Source organism: Rhinopithecus roxellana, chromosome 2, assembly GCF_007565055.1.
Source record: "Rhinopithecus roxellana isolate Shanxi Qingling chromosome 2, ASM756505v1, whole genome shotgun sequence".
Lineage (NCBI taxonomy): Eukaryota > Metazoa > Chordata > Mammalia > Primates > Cercopithecidae > Rhinopithecus > Rhinopithecus roxellana.
Genome location: NC_044550.1, coordinates 46,768,235 through 46,787,031, shown reverse-complemented (window position 1 = coordinate 46,787,031; position 18,797 = coordinate 46,768,235).

Sequence of the window (18,797 nt, the reverse complement as noted above, 5' to 3'; positions counted from 1 at the left end):
GATATCTCATTGTAGTTTTGATTTGCGTTCCTCTGATGATTTAATGATGTTGAGTGTACTTCATAAACCTGTTTGCCTTTGTATGTCTTCTTTTGAGAAATGTCTATTCAGATCCTTTGCCCATTTTCTAATTGGATTATTAAATTTTTCCCTATAGAGTTGTTTGAACTCCTTATATAGTCTGGTTATTAATCACTTCTCAGATGGGTAGCTAACAAATATTTTCTCCCATTTGTGGGCTGTCTCTTCACTTTGTTGATAACTTCCTTTAGTGTAAAGAAGATGTTTAACTTGATGTGATCCTATTTGTCCATTTTTGCTTTGGTTGCCTGTGCTTGTGGGGCATTACTCAAGAAGTCTTTGCCCAGTCCAATGTCCTGGAGAGTTTCCCCAATGTTTTCTTTTAGTAGTTTCCAAGTCTGAGGTCTTAAATTTAAGTCTTTAATTCATTTTGATTTGATTTTTGTATATGGTGAGAGAGGGGTTTAGTTTCATTCTTCTGCATATGGATATCCTGTTTTCTCAGTACCATTTATTGAAGAGACTGTTCTTTTCCCAGTGTATGTTCTTGCCACCTTTGTCAAAAATAAGTTCACTGTAGACGTATGGATTTATTTCTGGGTTTTCTATTCTGTTCCATTGGTCTGTGAGTCCATTTTTATGCCAATACTGTACTGTTTTGGTTTCTATAATTCTGTGGGTATAATTTGAAGTCAGGTAATGTGATTCCTCTAGTTTTGTTCTTTTTGCTTACATAACTGAATATCCTGGGTCTTTTGGGATTCCATATACATTTTTTGATTGGCTGGGTGCAATGGTTCACACCTGCAATCCCAGCACTTTGGAAGGCTGAGGCGGGAGGATCACCTAAGCCCAAGACCTCAAGACGAGCCTGGGAAACACAGTGAAACACTGTCTCTACAAAAAACTGCAAAAATGAGCCAGGTGTGATAGCACATACCTGTAGTCCCAACTACTCAGGAGGCTGAGGTGGGAGGATCTCTTGAGCCCAGGAGGCAGAGGGTGCAGTGAGCCCAAGATTGTACCAGCCACTTCACTCCAGCCTGGACGACACGGTGACACTCTGTCTCAAAATAAATAAATACATACATACAAAAATACATAAACTTTAAAATTGTTTTTTCTATTTTTATGAATAATGTCATTGGTATTTTTATAGAGATTGTATTGAATCTATAGATTGCTTTGTGTAATAAGACATTTCAACAATGTTGATTTTTCCAATGCATGAACATGGAATATCTTTCCATTTTTTGTGTCCTCTTCAATTTCTTTCATCAATATTTTATAATTTTCAATATAGAGATATTTCATTTCTTTAAGTTAGGTCCTAGGTATTTTGCTTCATTTGTAGCTATTGTACATAGGATTACTTTTTAAATTTTGTTTTCAGGTTGTTCACTGTTTATGTATAGACATGCTGCTGATTTTTGTATGTTGGTTTTGTATCCTGCAACTTTACTGAATTTGCTAATCAATTCTAACAGTTTTTTGGTGGAGTCTTTAGGATTTTCTAAATATAAGATACTATGATCTGCAAACAAGGATAATTTGACTTCTTCCTTTCCCATTTGGATCTCCTTCATTTCTTTGTCTGATCTAATTGCTCTAGCTAGAACTTCCAGTACTATGTTGAATGACAGTGGTGAAAGTGGGCATCCTTGTCATATTCCAGATTTTGTAGGAAAGGCTTTCAGTGCTTTTCTCCATTCAGTATGATGCTAGCCATGGGTCTGTCATATACAGCTTTTATTGTGTTGTGGTATGTTCCTTCTATACCCAGTTTTTTGATTTTTTTATCATGAAGGGATGTTGAACTTTACCAAATTCTTTTTCAATATCAATTGAAATGATCATATCGTTTTTGTCCTTCATTCTCATTGTTGTTATTGTTGTTGCTATTTTGGGGACAGGGTCTCACTCTGTTGCCCTTGGCTTAAGTGCAGTGGTGCAATCTTGGCTCATAGCAATCTCTGCCTCCTGGGCTCAAGCAATCCTCCCACCTCAGTCTCCTGAGTAGCTGAGACTACTGGCATGTACCACCACACTTGGTTAATTTATTAATTTTTTGTAGAGACAAGGTCTCCCTATATTTCCAAGGCTGGTCTCAAACTCAAAGAGATCCTTCTGCCTCAGCCTCCCCAAGTGTGTGCTTGGATTACAGACATGAGCCACCACACCAGGCATTTTCCTTCATTCTCTAGATATGATGTATCACATTGATTGAGTAGCATATGTTGAACCATTCTTGCATCCCTGGGATAAATCCCACTTGGTCATGATGAATGACCTTTTTAATGTGTTGTTGAATTTGGTTTGCTGTAACAGTATTTTGTTGAGGATTTGTGCACCCACATTCATCAGAGATATTAACCTGTTGTTTTCTTTTCTTGATGTGTTTTTGTCTGGTTTTGGTATCAGGGCAATACCAATCTTGTAGAACAAGTTTGGAAGTATTCCTTCCTCCTCTATTTTTTAGAATAGTTTGAGTAGGATTAGGTTTTTTTTTTTTTTTTTTTTTTTTTTTTTTTTTTTTTTTTTTTAAATATTTGCTAAAATGCAACAGTGAAGCCATCTGGTCCTGGGCTTTTCTTTGCTGTAGGGCTTTTCATTACAACTTAGATCTTATTACTTCTTATTTGTGACTTTGGGTTTTGGATTTCTTCACGGTTACATCTTAGTAGGTTGTATGTGACTAGGAATTTATCCATTTCTTTTGGATTTTCCAATTTATTGGCATATAGTTACTCATAGTAGCCTCCAATGATCCTTTGCATTTCTGTGGTGTCGGTTGTAATGTCCTATTTTACATCACTGATTTTTTTTTTTTTTTTTTTTTTTTTTTTTTTTTTTTTTTGAGATGGAGTCTCACTTTGTCACCCAGGCTGGAGTGCAGTGGTGCAACCTTCACTCACTGCAATCTCCGCCTCCCGGGTTCACGTCATTCTCCTGCCTCAGCCTCCCGAGTAGCTGGGACTACGGGCACCCGCCACCGTGTCCGGCTAATTTTTTGTGTTTTTAGTAGAGACGGAGTTTCACCTTGTTAGTCAGGATGGTCTCGATCTCCTGACCTCGTGATCTGCCCGCCTCGGCCTCCCAAAGTGCTGCGATTACAGGTGTGAGCCACCGCTCCCAGCCCTTTCATCTCTGATTTTATTCTTACGGTTTTTCTCTCTTCTTAGTGTAGCTAAAGATTTGCAATTTTGTTTAACTTTTGAAAAAAAACCAACTTTTTTTCATTGATCTTTTCCTTTGTTTTCTTCATTTCAATTTTATTTCTGACCTAGTCTTTATTATTTATTTTCTTCTACTGATTTTGGTTTTGGTTTACTCTTGCTTTTATAACTCACAACTCTTAAAGGTTATTTATTTGAAGTTTTTCTACTTTTTTGATGTAAGCACTTATAGCTGTAAACTTTCCTCTTAGCAATGCTTTTGCCATATCTCATAAGTTTTGGTGTATTTTGATACTGTCAAGATATTTGATACAGTAGTATCAAAATATGCCACATCAAAAGGACAGTTGTAATGTCTCCTTTTTCATCCCTGATTTTATTTATCTGGGTCTTCTCTTTTTATTTTCTTCATTAGTCTGGCTAAAGGTTTGTCAATTTTGTTTATCTTTTCAAAAAACCAACTTTTTGTTTCATTAATTTTTTTGTGCTGTTTTTTCATTTCAAATTCATTGATTGCTGCTCTGGTCTTTATTGTTACTTTTCCTCTACTAAGTTTGATCCTGTCTCAAACTTAGTAGAAGAATGTATATATATATATTTGAGACAGGATCTTGCTTTATTGCCCAGGCAGGAGTTCAATGGGATGATCACAGCTCACTGCAGTCTCGACCTCTTGGGCTCAAGTGATCCTCCAATCTCAACCTTCTGAGTAGCTGGGACTACAGTCATGCACCACCACACTTGGCTAATTTGTTATTTCATTTGTTCCAATAAATTTTTAAATATTTTCCTTAGTTTCGGCCGGGCGCGGTGGCTCAAGCCTGTAATCCCAGCACTTTGGGAGGCCGAGATGGGTGGATCACGAGGTCAGGAGATCGAGACCATCCTGGCTAACACGGTGAAACCCCGTCTCTACTAAAAATACAAAAAATTAGCTGGGCGAGGTGGCGGGCGCCGGTAGTTCCAGCTACTCGGGAGGCTGAGGCAGGAGAATGGCGTGAACCCAGGAGGCGGAGGTTGCAGTGAGCTGAGATCCGGCCACTGCACTCCAGCCTGGGCAACAGAGCAAGACTCCGTCTCAAAAAAAAAAAAAAAAAATATTTTCCTTAGTTTCTTCGTTGACCCACTGATCGTTCAGGAACATATTCTTTAATTTCCAAGTATTTGTATAGTTTCTAAAATTCCTCTTGTGATTGATTCCTAGTTTTATTACACTGTGGTTAGAGAAAATACTTAATATAATTTCGATTTTTTTGAATTTTTAAAGACTGTTTTGTAGTCTCATATATGGCTTATCCTTGCAAATGATCCACATGCTAAGCAGGAGAATGTGTATTCTGCAGCCATTGGATGAAATGTTCTGTAAATATCTATTGGGCTCATTTGGTTTATAGTGCAGATTAAGTTCAATGTTTCTTTGTTGATTTTCTGTCTGGAAGATTTGTCCAGTGCTGACAGTGGGATATTGAAGTCACCAGCTATTATTGCACTGGGGTCTGTCTTTCTCTTTAGCTTTGATAGTATTTGCTTTATATATCTGGGTGTGCCAGTGTTAGCTGCACATAAATTTACAATTGTTACATCTTCTTACTGAAGTAATCCCTTTAGCATTATATAGTGATCTTCTTTGTCTCCTTTTATGATTTTTATATTGAAACCTGGGTCCTGGGCTTTTCTTTACAAGGAGACTTTTTATTATGGCTTTAATCTCATTACTTGTTATTGGTCTATTCAGGTTTTGGATTCTTTCATGATTCAATCTTGGTTGTATATGTCTAGGAATTTATCCATTTCTTCTAGATTTTCCAATTTATTGGTATACACTTGCTCAGGGTAGTCACTAATTATTATTTGAATTTCTGTGATAGCAGTTGTAATATCTCCTTTGTCATCCCTGATTTTATTTATTTAGGGTTTCTCTTTTTCTTTTTTCTTCATTAGTCTGGCTTAAAGTTTGTTAACTTTGTTTATCTTTTCAAACAATCAACTTTTTGATTCATTTATTTTTGTGTGTGTTTTCTTCATTTCAAATTCATTGATTGCTGTTCTGATCTTTATTATTACCTTTCTTCTACTAAGTTTGAGGTTGTTTTGCTCTTGCTTCTCTAGTTCTTTAAGATGTGTTGTTAGGTAATTTATTTGAAGTTTTTCTTCTTTTTTGATGTAGAAACTTACAGCTACAAATTTCTCTTTTAGTACTGCTTTTGCTGTATTTCATAGGTTTTGCTATGCTGTGTTTCCATTATCATTTGTTTTAAGAAATTTTTCAATTTTCTTCTTAATTTCTTCGTTGACTCACTGGTCATCCAGGAGCATATTGTTTAATTTCCGTGTGTCCATATGATTTCCAAAATTCCTCTTGTTGTTGATTTCTAATTGTATTTCTTTGTAGTCAGAGAAGATGCTTGATATGATTTCAGTTTTTTGAGTGTTTTAAGACCTGTTTTGTGATCTAACATATTGCCTATCCTTGAGAATGATCATTGTGCTGAGGAAAAGAATGCATATTCGACAGCCATTGGATGAAACGTTCTGTAACTATCTATTAGGTTCATTTGATGTATAGTGCAGATTAAGTTCAATATTTGCTTATTGAGTTTCTGTCTGGGAGATCTATCCAGTGCTGAAAGGGGAGTGTTGAAGACTCAGATATAGTATATTGAGACCTATCTCTCTCTTTGGCTCCAATAATATTTGCTTTATATATCTGGGTGCTCTAGTATTAGGTACATATACATTTATAATCATTACATCTTATTGCTGTATTGACCCCTTTATCATTATATAATGACATTCTTTGTCTCTTCTTAGAGTTTTTGTCTTGAAATCTATTTTGTCTGATATAAGTATAGCTACTCCTGTTCTTTTTGGTTTACATCATCATGGATATCTTTTTTCATCTCTTTTTTTTAGTCTATATGTATCTTCATAGGTGAAATGTGTTTCTTGTAGGCAATAGATCGTGGGGTCTTGTGTTTTCTTCTATTCAGCCACTCTATGTCTTTGGAGAGTTTAATCAAACAGAAGGAGTCTTCCACTGTAACTACCACAGCTGGGAACAGTGAGTTGTTATATTTGCTACAATCAATGAGTCTACATTGACACATCATTATCACCCGGCGTTCATAGTTTACATTGGGGTTCATTCTTGGTGTTGTATATTCAATGGGTTTTTATAAACATGTACTCATTAAAGACTGCATAGTGCACCATGGTGCTATGGTCTCAATATTGTTTGTCCCCACCAAAATTCATGTTGTGGACTGGTCTCCAATGTGGCAATGTTGGCAGGGCAGATGGTGTCTCTAAGTGATTAGGTCATAAGATGAATTAATGTCCTTCTCACAAGATGGGGTTAGTTCTTATGGAAATGGATTAGTTTCTGAGAGAGCCGGTTGTTATAAAGTGAGGGTGCCTTTGTAGCCATTGAAGTACAAAAAATAAATAAAATGATGTTGCTTCTAGTGTTTTGCCCTTTCTCATACAAACCTGATTCACCTTCCATTTCTCCATGTTTTGACCAAGTATGAGGTCCTTGTTGGAAGCTGCCAGATGTGGCTGCCTAATCTTGAACTTCCCAGCTTGAAGAACCATGAGCTAAATATATCTCTTTTCTTTATAAACTTCTCAGGTGCAGGGATTCTGTTATAGCAATACAAAATAGACTAATACACATGGTATGTATTTATCATGAGCACTTTATACTTTTATTTGAAAATCCATCTTCAAATGTTTTCTATTGTATACAATCTAGATAATGCAATGTGTGTTAAAATTCTTGCTCTTTAAACTTATAAATCAATACAAAAATAAGATTGATGCATAGAACAATACAAGAGAATGTGAATAAGTAATTGTGGAAGAAGAAATATAAATGATCTATATAAAATGAGAAGTTGCTCAACCTCATTAACCATCAATGGAGTGAGAGTTGGAACAAGACATCATTTTTGAGAGCTATAGATTGATGGTATGAAAAAGATTGATAACATCAGGGATGACTGCTACAAACCAGGGCTGTAAGGGCAAATTGCTGTATCCTTCTAAGGGGACAGTAGCAATATGTAACAACCATTAAAATGCACAGATCTTTTGCATTATGTTTAACTTTGTATACCTGCCATAATAGCATTGTTATGTTAAATAGTTCTTATCTTTTAGAGATAGACATTGAAATACTATGAATGAAATTTTATAATAACTTGGATTACTTCAACATAGGCTGGTGAGGGCCAGGCTCAGTGACTCACACCTGTAATCCCAGCACTTTGGGAGGCTGAGGTGGGTGGGTCACTTGAGGTCAGGAGTTCAAGACCAGCCTGGCCAACATGGTAAAACCCCATCTCTACTAAAAATGCAAAAATCAGTTGGGATTGGTGGTGCGCACCTGTAATACCAGCTACTCAGGAGGCAGAGGCACAAGAATCACTGGAACCTGGGAGGCGGAGGTTGCAGTGAGCCGAGATCACTCCACTGCACTCCAGCCTGGATGACAGAGTGAGATTCTGTCTCAAACAAAACAAAACAAAACAAAACAAAACAAAACAAAACAAACAAACAAACAAAAAAACACCAAACAAAACACACTGGTGAGAAGGTGAGGGGAAAGTAGGTAAGAGTATAGATGAAAGAAGTGTGGCCATGAGTTCATGTTTGTTGCATCTGGGTGAAGTGTTTCAGGTCTTCATTTAGAAGTTTGGCAATGTTTTATGGCTGCATAGTATTCCATGGTGTATATGTGCCACATTTTCTTAATCCAGTCTGTCACAGATGGACATTTGGGTTGATTCCAAGTCTTTGCTATTGTGAATAGTGCTGCAATAAACATACGTGTGCATGTGTCTTTGTAGTAGAATAATTTATAATCCTTTGGGTATATACCCAGTAGTGGAATGGCTGGGTCATATGGTACATCTAGTTCTAGATCCTTGAGGAATTGCCATACTGTTTTCCATAATGGTTGAACTAGTTTATAATCCCACCAACAGTGTAAAAGTGTTCCTATTTCTCCACATCCTCTCCAACAACTGTTGTTTCCTGATTTTTTAATGATTGCCATTCTAACTGGTGTGAGATGGTATCTCATTGTGGTTTTGATTTGCATGCATCCTTTGTAGGGACATGGATGCAGCTGGAAACCATCATTCTTAGCAAACTATCACAAGAACAGAAAACCAAACACCGCATGTTCTCACTCATAGGTGGGAACTGAACAATGAGATCACTTGGACTCGGAAAGGGGAACATCACACACGGGGCCTATCATGGGGAGGGGGGAGGGGGGAGGGATTGCATTGGGGAGTTATACATGATATAAATGATGAATTGATGGGTGCTGATGAGTTGATGGGTGCAGCACACCAACACGGCACAAATATACATATGTAACAAACCTGCACGTTATGCACATGTACCCTAGAACTTAAATTATAATAAAAAATAAAAAAAGAAAGAAAAAAAAAAAGAAGTTTGGCAATGTTTCTATGACCAGAAATCTGCCATAGGAACATAACTCTTGTCTATATCAATTAGCCTATTGTAAAATTGGTTTCATGATACCTTATTTTGCTTAAAGTTGAAGTTCCCAAGAACATATTGGTGACATTAGGTGAGGACTTACTGTATAGAACATTTGCTCAGATTTACTGTGTGAGTATTCTTTTTTTTTGAGACAGAATCTTACTGTATTACCTGGGCTGGAGTGCAGGGGTGAGATCATAGCTCACTGCAGCCTTGAACTTCTGGGTTCAAGCAATCCTCCTGCATTGGCCATCCAAGTAGCTAGAACTATAGGTGTACACCACCACATTTGGCTGATTTTTCTTGTTTATTTATTTATATTTAGAGCTAAGGTCTTGCTATGTTGCCTAGACTGGTTTGAACTCCTGGGCTGAAGCAGTCCTCCCACTTCAGCCTCTCAAAGTGCTGGGATATCAGACGTGAGCCACCTGCCATGCTTGGCCTACATGAGTATTCTTAGTTGTCATTATTTACATTGTACTGTTGACTAAATGTTTGTGTCCCCTCCAAATTCATATGTTGAAATCCTAACCCCCAATGTGATGGTATTAGTAGGTGGGGGCTTTTGTAGCTGATTAGTTCATGAGGTTGGAGCTCCCATGAATAGGATTAGTGCCCTGATGAAAGAGACCCCAGGGAGCTTTCTCATCAACTTTCTGCCATGAGAGAAAACTGGGTACTAGGAAGCAAGTTCTCACTAGGCATCAAATCTGCCAGTACCTTGATCTTGGACTTCCCAGCCTCCAGAACTGTCCCCCTTATTCATCCCTCAGTGGTGAGCACTTGAGGTGACTTAGCAACAGTTTTGTACTTTGTGTCAAATGGACAAATGTGTTCCCACTGGCCCTTTGTGTGTGTGAGTGTGTTTCTAATTATCTTCTTTTGTGTTCTCTTTTTATTATACTTATGTTCATTTCACAATTCTTTTTTGTTTTTAAGAGAGTAGGGGGCTGGGCACGGTGGCTCACACCTGTAATTCCAACACTTTGGGAGGCCAAGGCAAGTGGATTACCTGAGGTCAGGAGTCCAACACCAGCCTGGCCAATGTGGCGAAACCCCATGTCTCTACTAAAAAAAAATACAAAAATTAGCTGTGCTTGGTGGCAGGTTCCTGTAATCCCAGTTACTCTGGATAAGTCAACAAACTCTGAAAAGTCAACAAACTGGTAACTCTGGCTCAGAAGAAGACATGCATTTCACACTTAAAGGTCAAATACCCACAGCCCAATCACTTTTTGATAAATGATATCCAGCAAATGACACCAATTTTAGCTACTTAATAAGATGAATCCTCAAGAGGTGGAGGCAGGAGAATCACTTGAATCTGGGAGGTAGAGGTTGCAGTGAGCCAAGACTGTGCCACTGCACACCAACCCGGGCAACAGAGTGAGACTCTGTCTCCAAAAACAAAAAGAGAGAGAGAGAGATGGTGGGGGGTCTCACTCTGTCACTCAGGCTAGAGAGTGCTGTGATGTAATCACAGCTCACTGAAGCTTCAAACTCTTAAACTCAAGCAATCCTCCCAATTCAGCCTACTGAGTAGCTGGAACTCAAGGCACACACTACCACCACTGGCCAATTTTTGAATTTTTTTGTAGAGACACCATCTTGCTATGATTCCCAGGCTGGTCTCAAACTCCTGACCTCAAACAATCCTCCTGCCTCAGCCTCTTGAGTAGCTGGGATTACAGTCATGAGCCACTGTGCCCACCTGAATTTTTATTGAGTGCCTATTCCACAAGAAATGCTATAACAAATGTTAGAAATTAAATGGTGAGTCAAAACAAAGTCCCTGTCCTTCCTGGGGTTTACAGTAATATTCTTCCCATGAACATCAACGACAACAGTAACTAACACATAGAATTACATGTATTGATTAACTGAATGCTCACACACACTTAAAGATATCCTTGTCATGATTTTGTCGAGGTGGAAAGGGAGGCACAGAGAGCATGAGGAATTTGCCCAGAGTCACATGCTCTAGTGGTGGAGCCTGTATACCATTTGTTTCTCCTTTACTATATTTACTCTCCCATAGGTTGTAAACCAAAAATAAAATTCTAAGGCACCACAACCATCTGAATGGACCCCTCCTCTCAGCCAGGGGCATTCCAAAGCTAACCTGAAAAATGAGTTCAGGCCATGGTGAGAAAAGGGAGCCAAAATGCCTCATTATACCCTCCTCCCTTTTGGAATTACTGGTACAAGAGACTCTTCAAGTCTGATAAGAAATATTCACAATCTATTCTCTCTGAAACCTGCTACCTGGAGGCTTTATCTGCATGATAAAACCTTGGTCTCCACAACCCTTATCATAATCCAGACATTTCTTTCTATTGATAATAATGCTTTCAACAAATTGCCAATCAGAAAACCTTTGAATCTGCCTGTGATGTGGAAGCCCCCATTTCCAGTTGTTCCACCTTTCTGAACTGAACCAATGTACATCTTACATGTATTAATTGATATCTCATATCTCCCTAAAACGTATAAAACAAAGCTGTGGCCCAACCACCTTGAGCACATGTTTTCAGGATCTTTTGAGGCTGTGTCATGGACCATTAGTCACTCATAATAAATCTCAGAATAAACCTCTTCAAATATTTTACAGAGTTTGACTGTTTGCATCGACACAATGTAGATATCATCTGAGATGTTATACTAACCCATTTATTTATTATTCACTCACTACATAGTTATTAAACATCTTTGATTTGCTAGGCATGTGGGGGTGGCTCTCAGCAAACAAGGGAATGTGCTTAGTCCCTGTCATTGAGTGAGGCCCATAAACACATAATTTCAGCACAACCTGTTATGTGAAAAGACAAGGTATATACCAAGTGAAATGGAAACAAAGTAGGAAATGACTAACTTTGCCTGGAATTGCTGAGAAAGACTTTGTAGAAGAGAAGATTTTTTCTCAGTGTCATGAAGGCTTAATAGCAACTCATTTGTTAAAGAATCATGAAAAGATCAACCTCAAGAAAGAAAAGGAAACATGGAAGGATCTGGACTTAAGTCATGCCAGTACAAGAAGGGTACTGGCAAAGATGAGGTAAGTGGGTGGGAAATAGCAGGACTTGAGGGTAAGATATTGAGTTGAAAACAAAATAATGGTTATTGATCAAACTTAATGGGGCTTAGGCTGGAGAGTAATGCATATGGATCTGGCGCCATTTTGAAGGACATTGTTGAAGACAAGGGAAAGCATCCCCTTCACTCTCTGAAGGTTTGCTGAAAACATTTAACAAGAGGCCGATTAATAGGAGAAAAGGCATACACATTTATTTGATCATAGTTTTTCATGACACAAGGGCCTTCAGAATGAAAGCCCCCCTCCTTGAGGTTGCAGAAAGAATATGGATTCAGAGCACAGCCAAAAACAGGCTATGGCGGTAAACCAGGCTTTAGTGGCAAGACAGGTTATGAGAGAGACAGAACAGGAGGCCTGCCTCGCAAAGGTGGTCTTGTTATATAGATGAAACCTCTTGGGTAGCAGACAGAATAGATGACAAATTCTTCTTAATTTTGACAAATTCTCTCACCTTTAAAGGTGTCAGACTCTTAGTTAATCTTTCCTAGATCTGACAAGGGAATTCTGGCTGGATGAATGTAGATTCTCTACAGATGTAAACTTCCCCCACGAAAGATAGTTTTGCAGGGCCAGTTCTGTTTGCTGGTCCTCTGGCAGTCCTCTCAAAATACATCAAAGAAATGTATTTTGAGGTAAAATATCTTGATTTCCTTCCACATCAAGGATGAAAGTTGCTGAAGAAAGGAAAAAAATGTTGGTAGCTCTTGCAGTGATCTAAGCAAAAATTGAGGCACCGGAGAGGAGAGAATTATTTAGGGGTATGAATCAACAGAGTTTGATTAAGTTTCGGGGGTAAAGGAGTGATTGGGTGTCTGAGTGGATAATGGTAACAATCAAAATCGTATCTCAAATTCTGCAAGATTCCTTTTGAGCTAGAATTTGTTCAAAGCACATTCAAAGCAGCATCTGTTGAACTCTGACAGCCCAGAAAAACAATAGCTAACTCATGCAGGGCTAAATAGCTCTTAGAAACATAGTGAGTCATTGTTTTTGTTATGTTAATGGATTAATTCAGTTGATCCTCACAAAAACCTCATGAAGTAGGTGGGACCATATTCCATTTTACAGATGAGGAGATCAGTTCAGGAAATTAGAAGAGAGGTGAACTGACTTAACCAAGATGATATAGCCAGTAAGTGGCGGAGTCTGACTTCAAACACAGTCAGTTTTTATGAGGCCTGATTCTGAGGTTTAAAGTGCCCCAACATTATAACAAGAGCCATCGGAGTTATGAGCCAGGAACCGTGAACAAAAACCTATGTGTGTGTGTGTGTGTGTGTATGTGTGTGTGTGTGTGTATTTTACATGTATATACCCAGACAACCTTCATCCACATCAAGGTATGAAAAATTATCAGTCCTCCATAAGGTACAATCTTTATTGCATTTAAAAATAATATATTTAAGCTGAGTGCAGTGGCTCACGCCTGTAGTCCCAGCACTTTGGGAGGCCAAGGTGGGAAGATCACTTAGCCCAGGAGTTTGAAAGCAGCCGGGGAAACATGGTGAGACTCTGTCTCTACAAAAAAAAAAAAAAAAATTAGGCGAGCATGGTGGCATGTGCTTGTGGTCCCAGCTACTTGGGAGGCTGAGGCAGGAGGATCAGTTGAGCCCAGGAGATCAAGGCTACAGTAAGCCACTATAGAGTTCATGCCACTGCATGCTAACCTGGGTGACAGAGCAAGACTCTATCTCAAAATAATAATAATAATATATTTAGGCTGGGTTCTGTGGTTTATGCTTGTAATCCCAGCATTTTGGGAGGCCAAGGTGGGAAGATCTCTTGAATCCAGGAGTTCAAGACCAGCCTGGGTAACATATTGAGACCCTGTCTCTATATGTAAATAAATAAATAAATCAAATAAAAATAGTATATTTAAATAATGAAAATAAATAAAACATATGTAAGTATCTAACATGTTAAAATATTTAAATAAAATATGATCTTACATTATTAAAATTTTGAAAAATTAAGAGAGTAAATAATCTTCTGTTGTTTTACCACCTTAATAAACTATTTTAATTTCTAGTAAATTCATTCTTTTCTTCATTTTTTTTAAGACTAGTCAAGTGGAGCAGTGGGAGTGAAGATGGAACAAAGAAATCCATACACCAGTTATGATTAAGAAGTTGTAAACACCAACTGCATTCAGACCAACACCCATATTTTTTTAATTGTAAGCATAGTATATATAAAACTTCAATTCCTGCTTTTTTTTTCACCTAACATTATATATATATTTTTTTAAGTTTAAATAACATAGTGTAAATTTTAATATAGCAGAAATTATCAAAAAAAAAGCAAGAGAAATAGAAATACATTAGCAATGGAAAATTTTAATAAATCTCTCTTAGCCCAGGATACATCAATCAAAAAGTAAAAGATAATAGCGAAGACGTGAACAATATAATTTTTCATGTTTAATGTTATAAATATTTGAGTTTATAAATTTTTTACTGAGGATTGTTCAAATGCTTTCTTTTTTTTTTTTTTCTTTCTTTTTTTTTTTTTTAAATTATACTTTAAGTTCTAGGGTACATGTGCATAACGTGCAGGTTTGTTACATATGTATACTTATGCCATGTTGGTGTGCTGCACCCATCAACTCGTCAGCACCCATCAATTCATCATTTATATCATGTATAACTCCCCAATGCAATCCCTCCCTTCTCCCCCCTCCCCCCTCCCCATGATAGGCCCCAGTGCGTGATGTTCCCCTTCCCGAGTCCAAGTGATCTAATTGTTCAGTTCCCACCTATGAGTGAGAACATGCGGTGTTTGGTTTTCTGTTCTTGTGATAGTTTGCTAAGAATGATGGTTTCCAGCTGCATCCATGTCCCTACAAAGGATGCAAACTCATCCTTTTTTATGGCTGCATAGTATTCCATGGTGTATATGTGCCACATTTTCTTTTTTTTTTTTTTTTTTTTTTTTTTTTTTGAGACGGAGTCTCACTCTGTCGCCGGGGCTGGAGTGCAGTGGCCGGATCTCAGCTCACTGCAAGCTCCGCCTCCCGGGTTCACGCCATTCTCCTGCCTCAGCCTCCCGAGTAGCTGGGACTACAGGCGCCCGCCACCTCGCCCGGCTAGATTTTTGTATTTTTTAGTAGAGACGGGGTTTCACCGTGTTAGCCAGGATGGTCTCGATCTCCTGACCTTGTGATCCGCCCGTCTCGGCCTCCCAAAGTGCTGGGATTACAGGCTTGAGCCACCGCGCCCGGCCGTGCCACATTTTCTTAATCCAGTCTATCACAGATGGACATTTGGGTTGATTCCAAGTCTTTGCTATTGTGAATAGTGCCGCAATAAACATACGTGTGCATGTGTCTTTGTAGGAGAATAATTTATAATCCTTTGGGTATATACCCAGTAGTGGAATGGCTGGGTCATATGGTACATCTAGTTCTAGATCCTTGAGGAATTGCCATACTGTTTTCCATAATGGTTGAACTAGTTTACAATCCCACCAACAGTGTAAAAGTGTTCCTATTTCTCCACATCCTCTCCAACACCTGTTGTTTCCTGACTTCTTAATGATTGCCATTCTAACTGGTGTGAGATGGTATCTCATTGTGGTTTTGATTTGCATTTCTCTGATGGCCAGTGATGATGAGCATTTTTTCATGTGTCTGTTGGCTGTATGAATATCTTCTTTTGAGAAATGTCTGTTCATATCCTTTCCCCACTTTTTGATGGGGTTGTTTGTTTTTTTCTCATATATTTGTTTGAGTTCTTTGTAGATTTTGGATATTAGCCCTTTGTCAGATGAGTAGGTTGCAAAAATTTTCTCCCATTCTGTAGGTTGCCTGTTCACTCTGATGGTAGTTTCTTTTGCTGTGCAAAAGCTCTTTAGTTTAATTAGATCCCATTTGTCAATTTTGGCTTTTGCTGCCGTTGCTTTTGGTGTTTTAGACATGAAGTCCTTGCCCATGCCTATGTCCTGAATGGTACTACCTAGATTTTCTTCTAGGGTTTTTATGGTATTAGGTCTAACATTTAAGTCTCTAATCCATCTTGAATTAATCTTCGTATAAGGGGTAAGGAAAGGATCCAGTTTCAGCTTTCTACTTATGGCTAGCCAATTTTCCCAGCACCATTTATTAAATAGGGAATCCTTTCCCCATTTCTTGTTTCTCTCAGGTTTGTCAAAGATCAGATGGCTGTAGATGTGCGGTATTATTTCTGAGGACTCTGTTCTGTTCCATTGGTCTATATCTCTGTTTTGGTACCAGTACCATGCTGTTTTGGTTACTGTAGCCTTGTAGTATAGTTTGAAGTCAGGTAGCGTGACGCCTCCAGCTTTGTCCTTTTGACTTAGGATTGTCTTGGCGATGCGGGCTCTTTTTTGGTTCCATATGAACTTTAAAGCAGTTTTTTCCAATTCTGTGAAGAAAGTCATTGGTAGCTTGATGGGGATGGCATTGAATCTATAAATAACCTTGGGGAGTATGGCCATTTTCACGATATTGATTCATCCTATCCATGAGCATGGTATCTTCTTCCATTTGTTTGTGTCCTCTTTGATTTCACTGAGCAGTGGTTTGTAGTTCTCCTTGAAGAGGTCCTTTACATCCCTTGTAAGCTGTAGGTATTTTATTCTCTTTGAAGCAATTGTGAATGGAAGTTCATTCCTGATTTGGCTCTCTGCTTGTCTGTTACTGGTGTATAAGAATGCTTGTGATTTTTGCACATTAATTTTGTATCCTGAGACTTTGCTGAAGTTGCTTATCAGCTTAAGGAGATTTTGGGCTGAGACGATGGGGTTTTCTAAATATACAATTATGTCATCTGCAAACAGGGACAATTTGACTTCTTCTTTTCCTAACTGGATACCCTTGATTTCTTTCTCTTGCCTGATTGCCCTAGCCAGAACTTCCAACACTATGTTGAATAGGAGTGGTGAGAGAGGGCATCCCTGTCTTGTGCCAGTTTTCAAAGGGAATTTTTCCAGTTTTTGCCCATTCAGTATGATATTAGCTGTGGGTTTGTCATAAATAGCTCTTATTATTTTGAGGTACGTTCCATCAATACTGAATTTATTGAGCGTTTTTAGCATGAAGGGCTGTTGAATTTTGTCAAAAGCCTTTTCTGCATCTATTGAGACAATCATGTGGTTCTTGTCTTTGGTTCTGTTTATATGCTGGATTACTTTTATTGATTTGCGAATGTTGAACCAGCCTTGCATCCCAGGGATGAAGCCCACTTGATCATGGTGGATAAGCTTTTTGATGTGCTGCTGAATCCGGTTTGCCAGTATTTTATTGAGAATTTTTGCATCGATGTTCATCAGGGATATTGGTCTAAAATTCTCTTTTTTTGTTGTGTCTCTGCCAGGCTTTGGTATCAGGACGAAGTTGGCCTCATAAAATGAGTTAGGGAGGATTCCCTCTTTTTCTATTGATTGGAATAGTTTCAGAAGGAATGGTATCAGCTCCTCCTTGTACCTCTGGTAGAATTCAGCTGTGAATCCATCTGGTCCTGGACTTTTTTTGGTGGGTAGGCTATTAATTGTTGCCTCAATTTCAGAGCCTGCTATTGGTCTATTCAGGGATTTAACTTCTTCCTGGTTTAGCCTTGGGAAAGTGTAAGTGTCCAGGAAATTATCCATTTCTTCTAGATTTTCTAGTTGATTTGCGTAGAGGCGTTTATAGTATTCTCTGATGGTAGTTTGTATTTCTGTGGGGTCAGTGGTGATATCCCCTTTATCATTTTTTATTGCCTCTATTTGATTCCTCTCTCTTTTCTTCTTTATTAGCCTTGCTAGCGGTCTGTCAATTTTGTTGATCTTTTCAAAAAACCAACTCCTGGATTCATTGATTTTTTGGAGGGTTTTTTGTGTCTCTATCTCCTTCAGTTCAGCTCTGATCTTAGTTATTTCTTGCCTTCTGCTAGCTTTTGAATGTGTTTGCTCTTGCCTCTCTAGTTCTTTTAATTGTGATGTTAGAGTGTCAATTTTAGATCTTTCCTGCTTTCTCTTGTGGGCATTTAGTGCTATAAATTTCCCTCTACACACTGCTTTAAATGTGTCCCAGAGATTCTGGTATGTTGTATCTTTGTTCTCATTGGTTTCAAAGAACATCTTTATTTCCGCTTTCATTTCGTTATGTACCCAGTAGTCATTCAGGAGCAGGTTGTTCAGTTTCCATGTAGTTGAGCGGTTTTGATTGAGTTTCTTAGTCCTGAGTTCTAGTTTGATTGCACTGTGGTCTGAGAGACAGTTTGTTATAATTTCTGTTCTTTTACATTTGCTGAGGAGTGCTTTACTTCCAATTATGTGGTCAATTTTGGAATAAGTGCGATGTGGTGCTGAGAAGAATGTATATTCTGTTGATTTGGGGTGGAGAGGTCTATAGATGTCTATTAGGTCCGCTTGGTGCAGAGATGAGTTCAATTCCTGGATATCCTTGTTAACTTTCTGTCTCGTTGATCTGTCTAATGTTGACAGCGGAGTGTTGAAGTCTCCCATTATTATTGTATGGGAGTCTAAGTCTCTTTGTAAGTCTCTAAGGACTTGCTTTATGAATCTGGGTGCTCCTCTATTGGGTGCATATATATTTAGGAGAGTTAGCTCTTCCTGTTGAATTGATCCCTTTACCATTATGTAATGGCCTTCTTTGTCTCTTTTGATCTTTGATGGTTTAAAGTCTGTTTTATCAGAGACAAGGATTGCAACCCCTGCTTTTTTTTGTTCTCCATTTGCTTGGTAGATCTTCCTCCATCCCTTTATTTTGAGCCTATGTATGTCTCTGCATGTGAGATGGGTCTCCTGAATACAGCAGACTGATGGGTCTTGACTCTTTATCCAGTTTGCCAGTCTGTGTCTTTTAATTGGAGCATTTAGTCCATTAACATTTAAGGTTAATATTGTTATGTGTGAACTTGATCCTGCCATTATGATATTAACTGGTTATTTTGCTCGTTAGTTGATGCAGTTTCTTCCTATCCTCGATGGTCTTTACATTTTGGCATGTTTTTGCGATGGCTGGT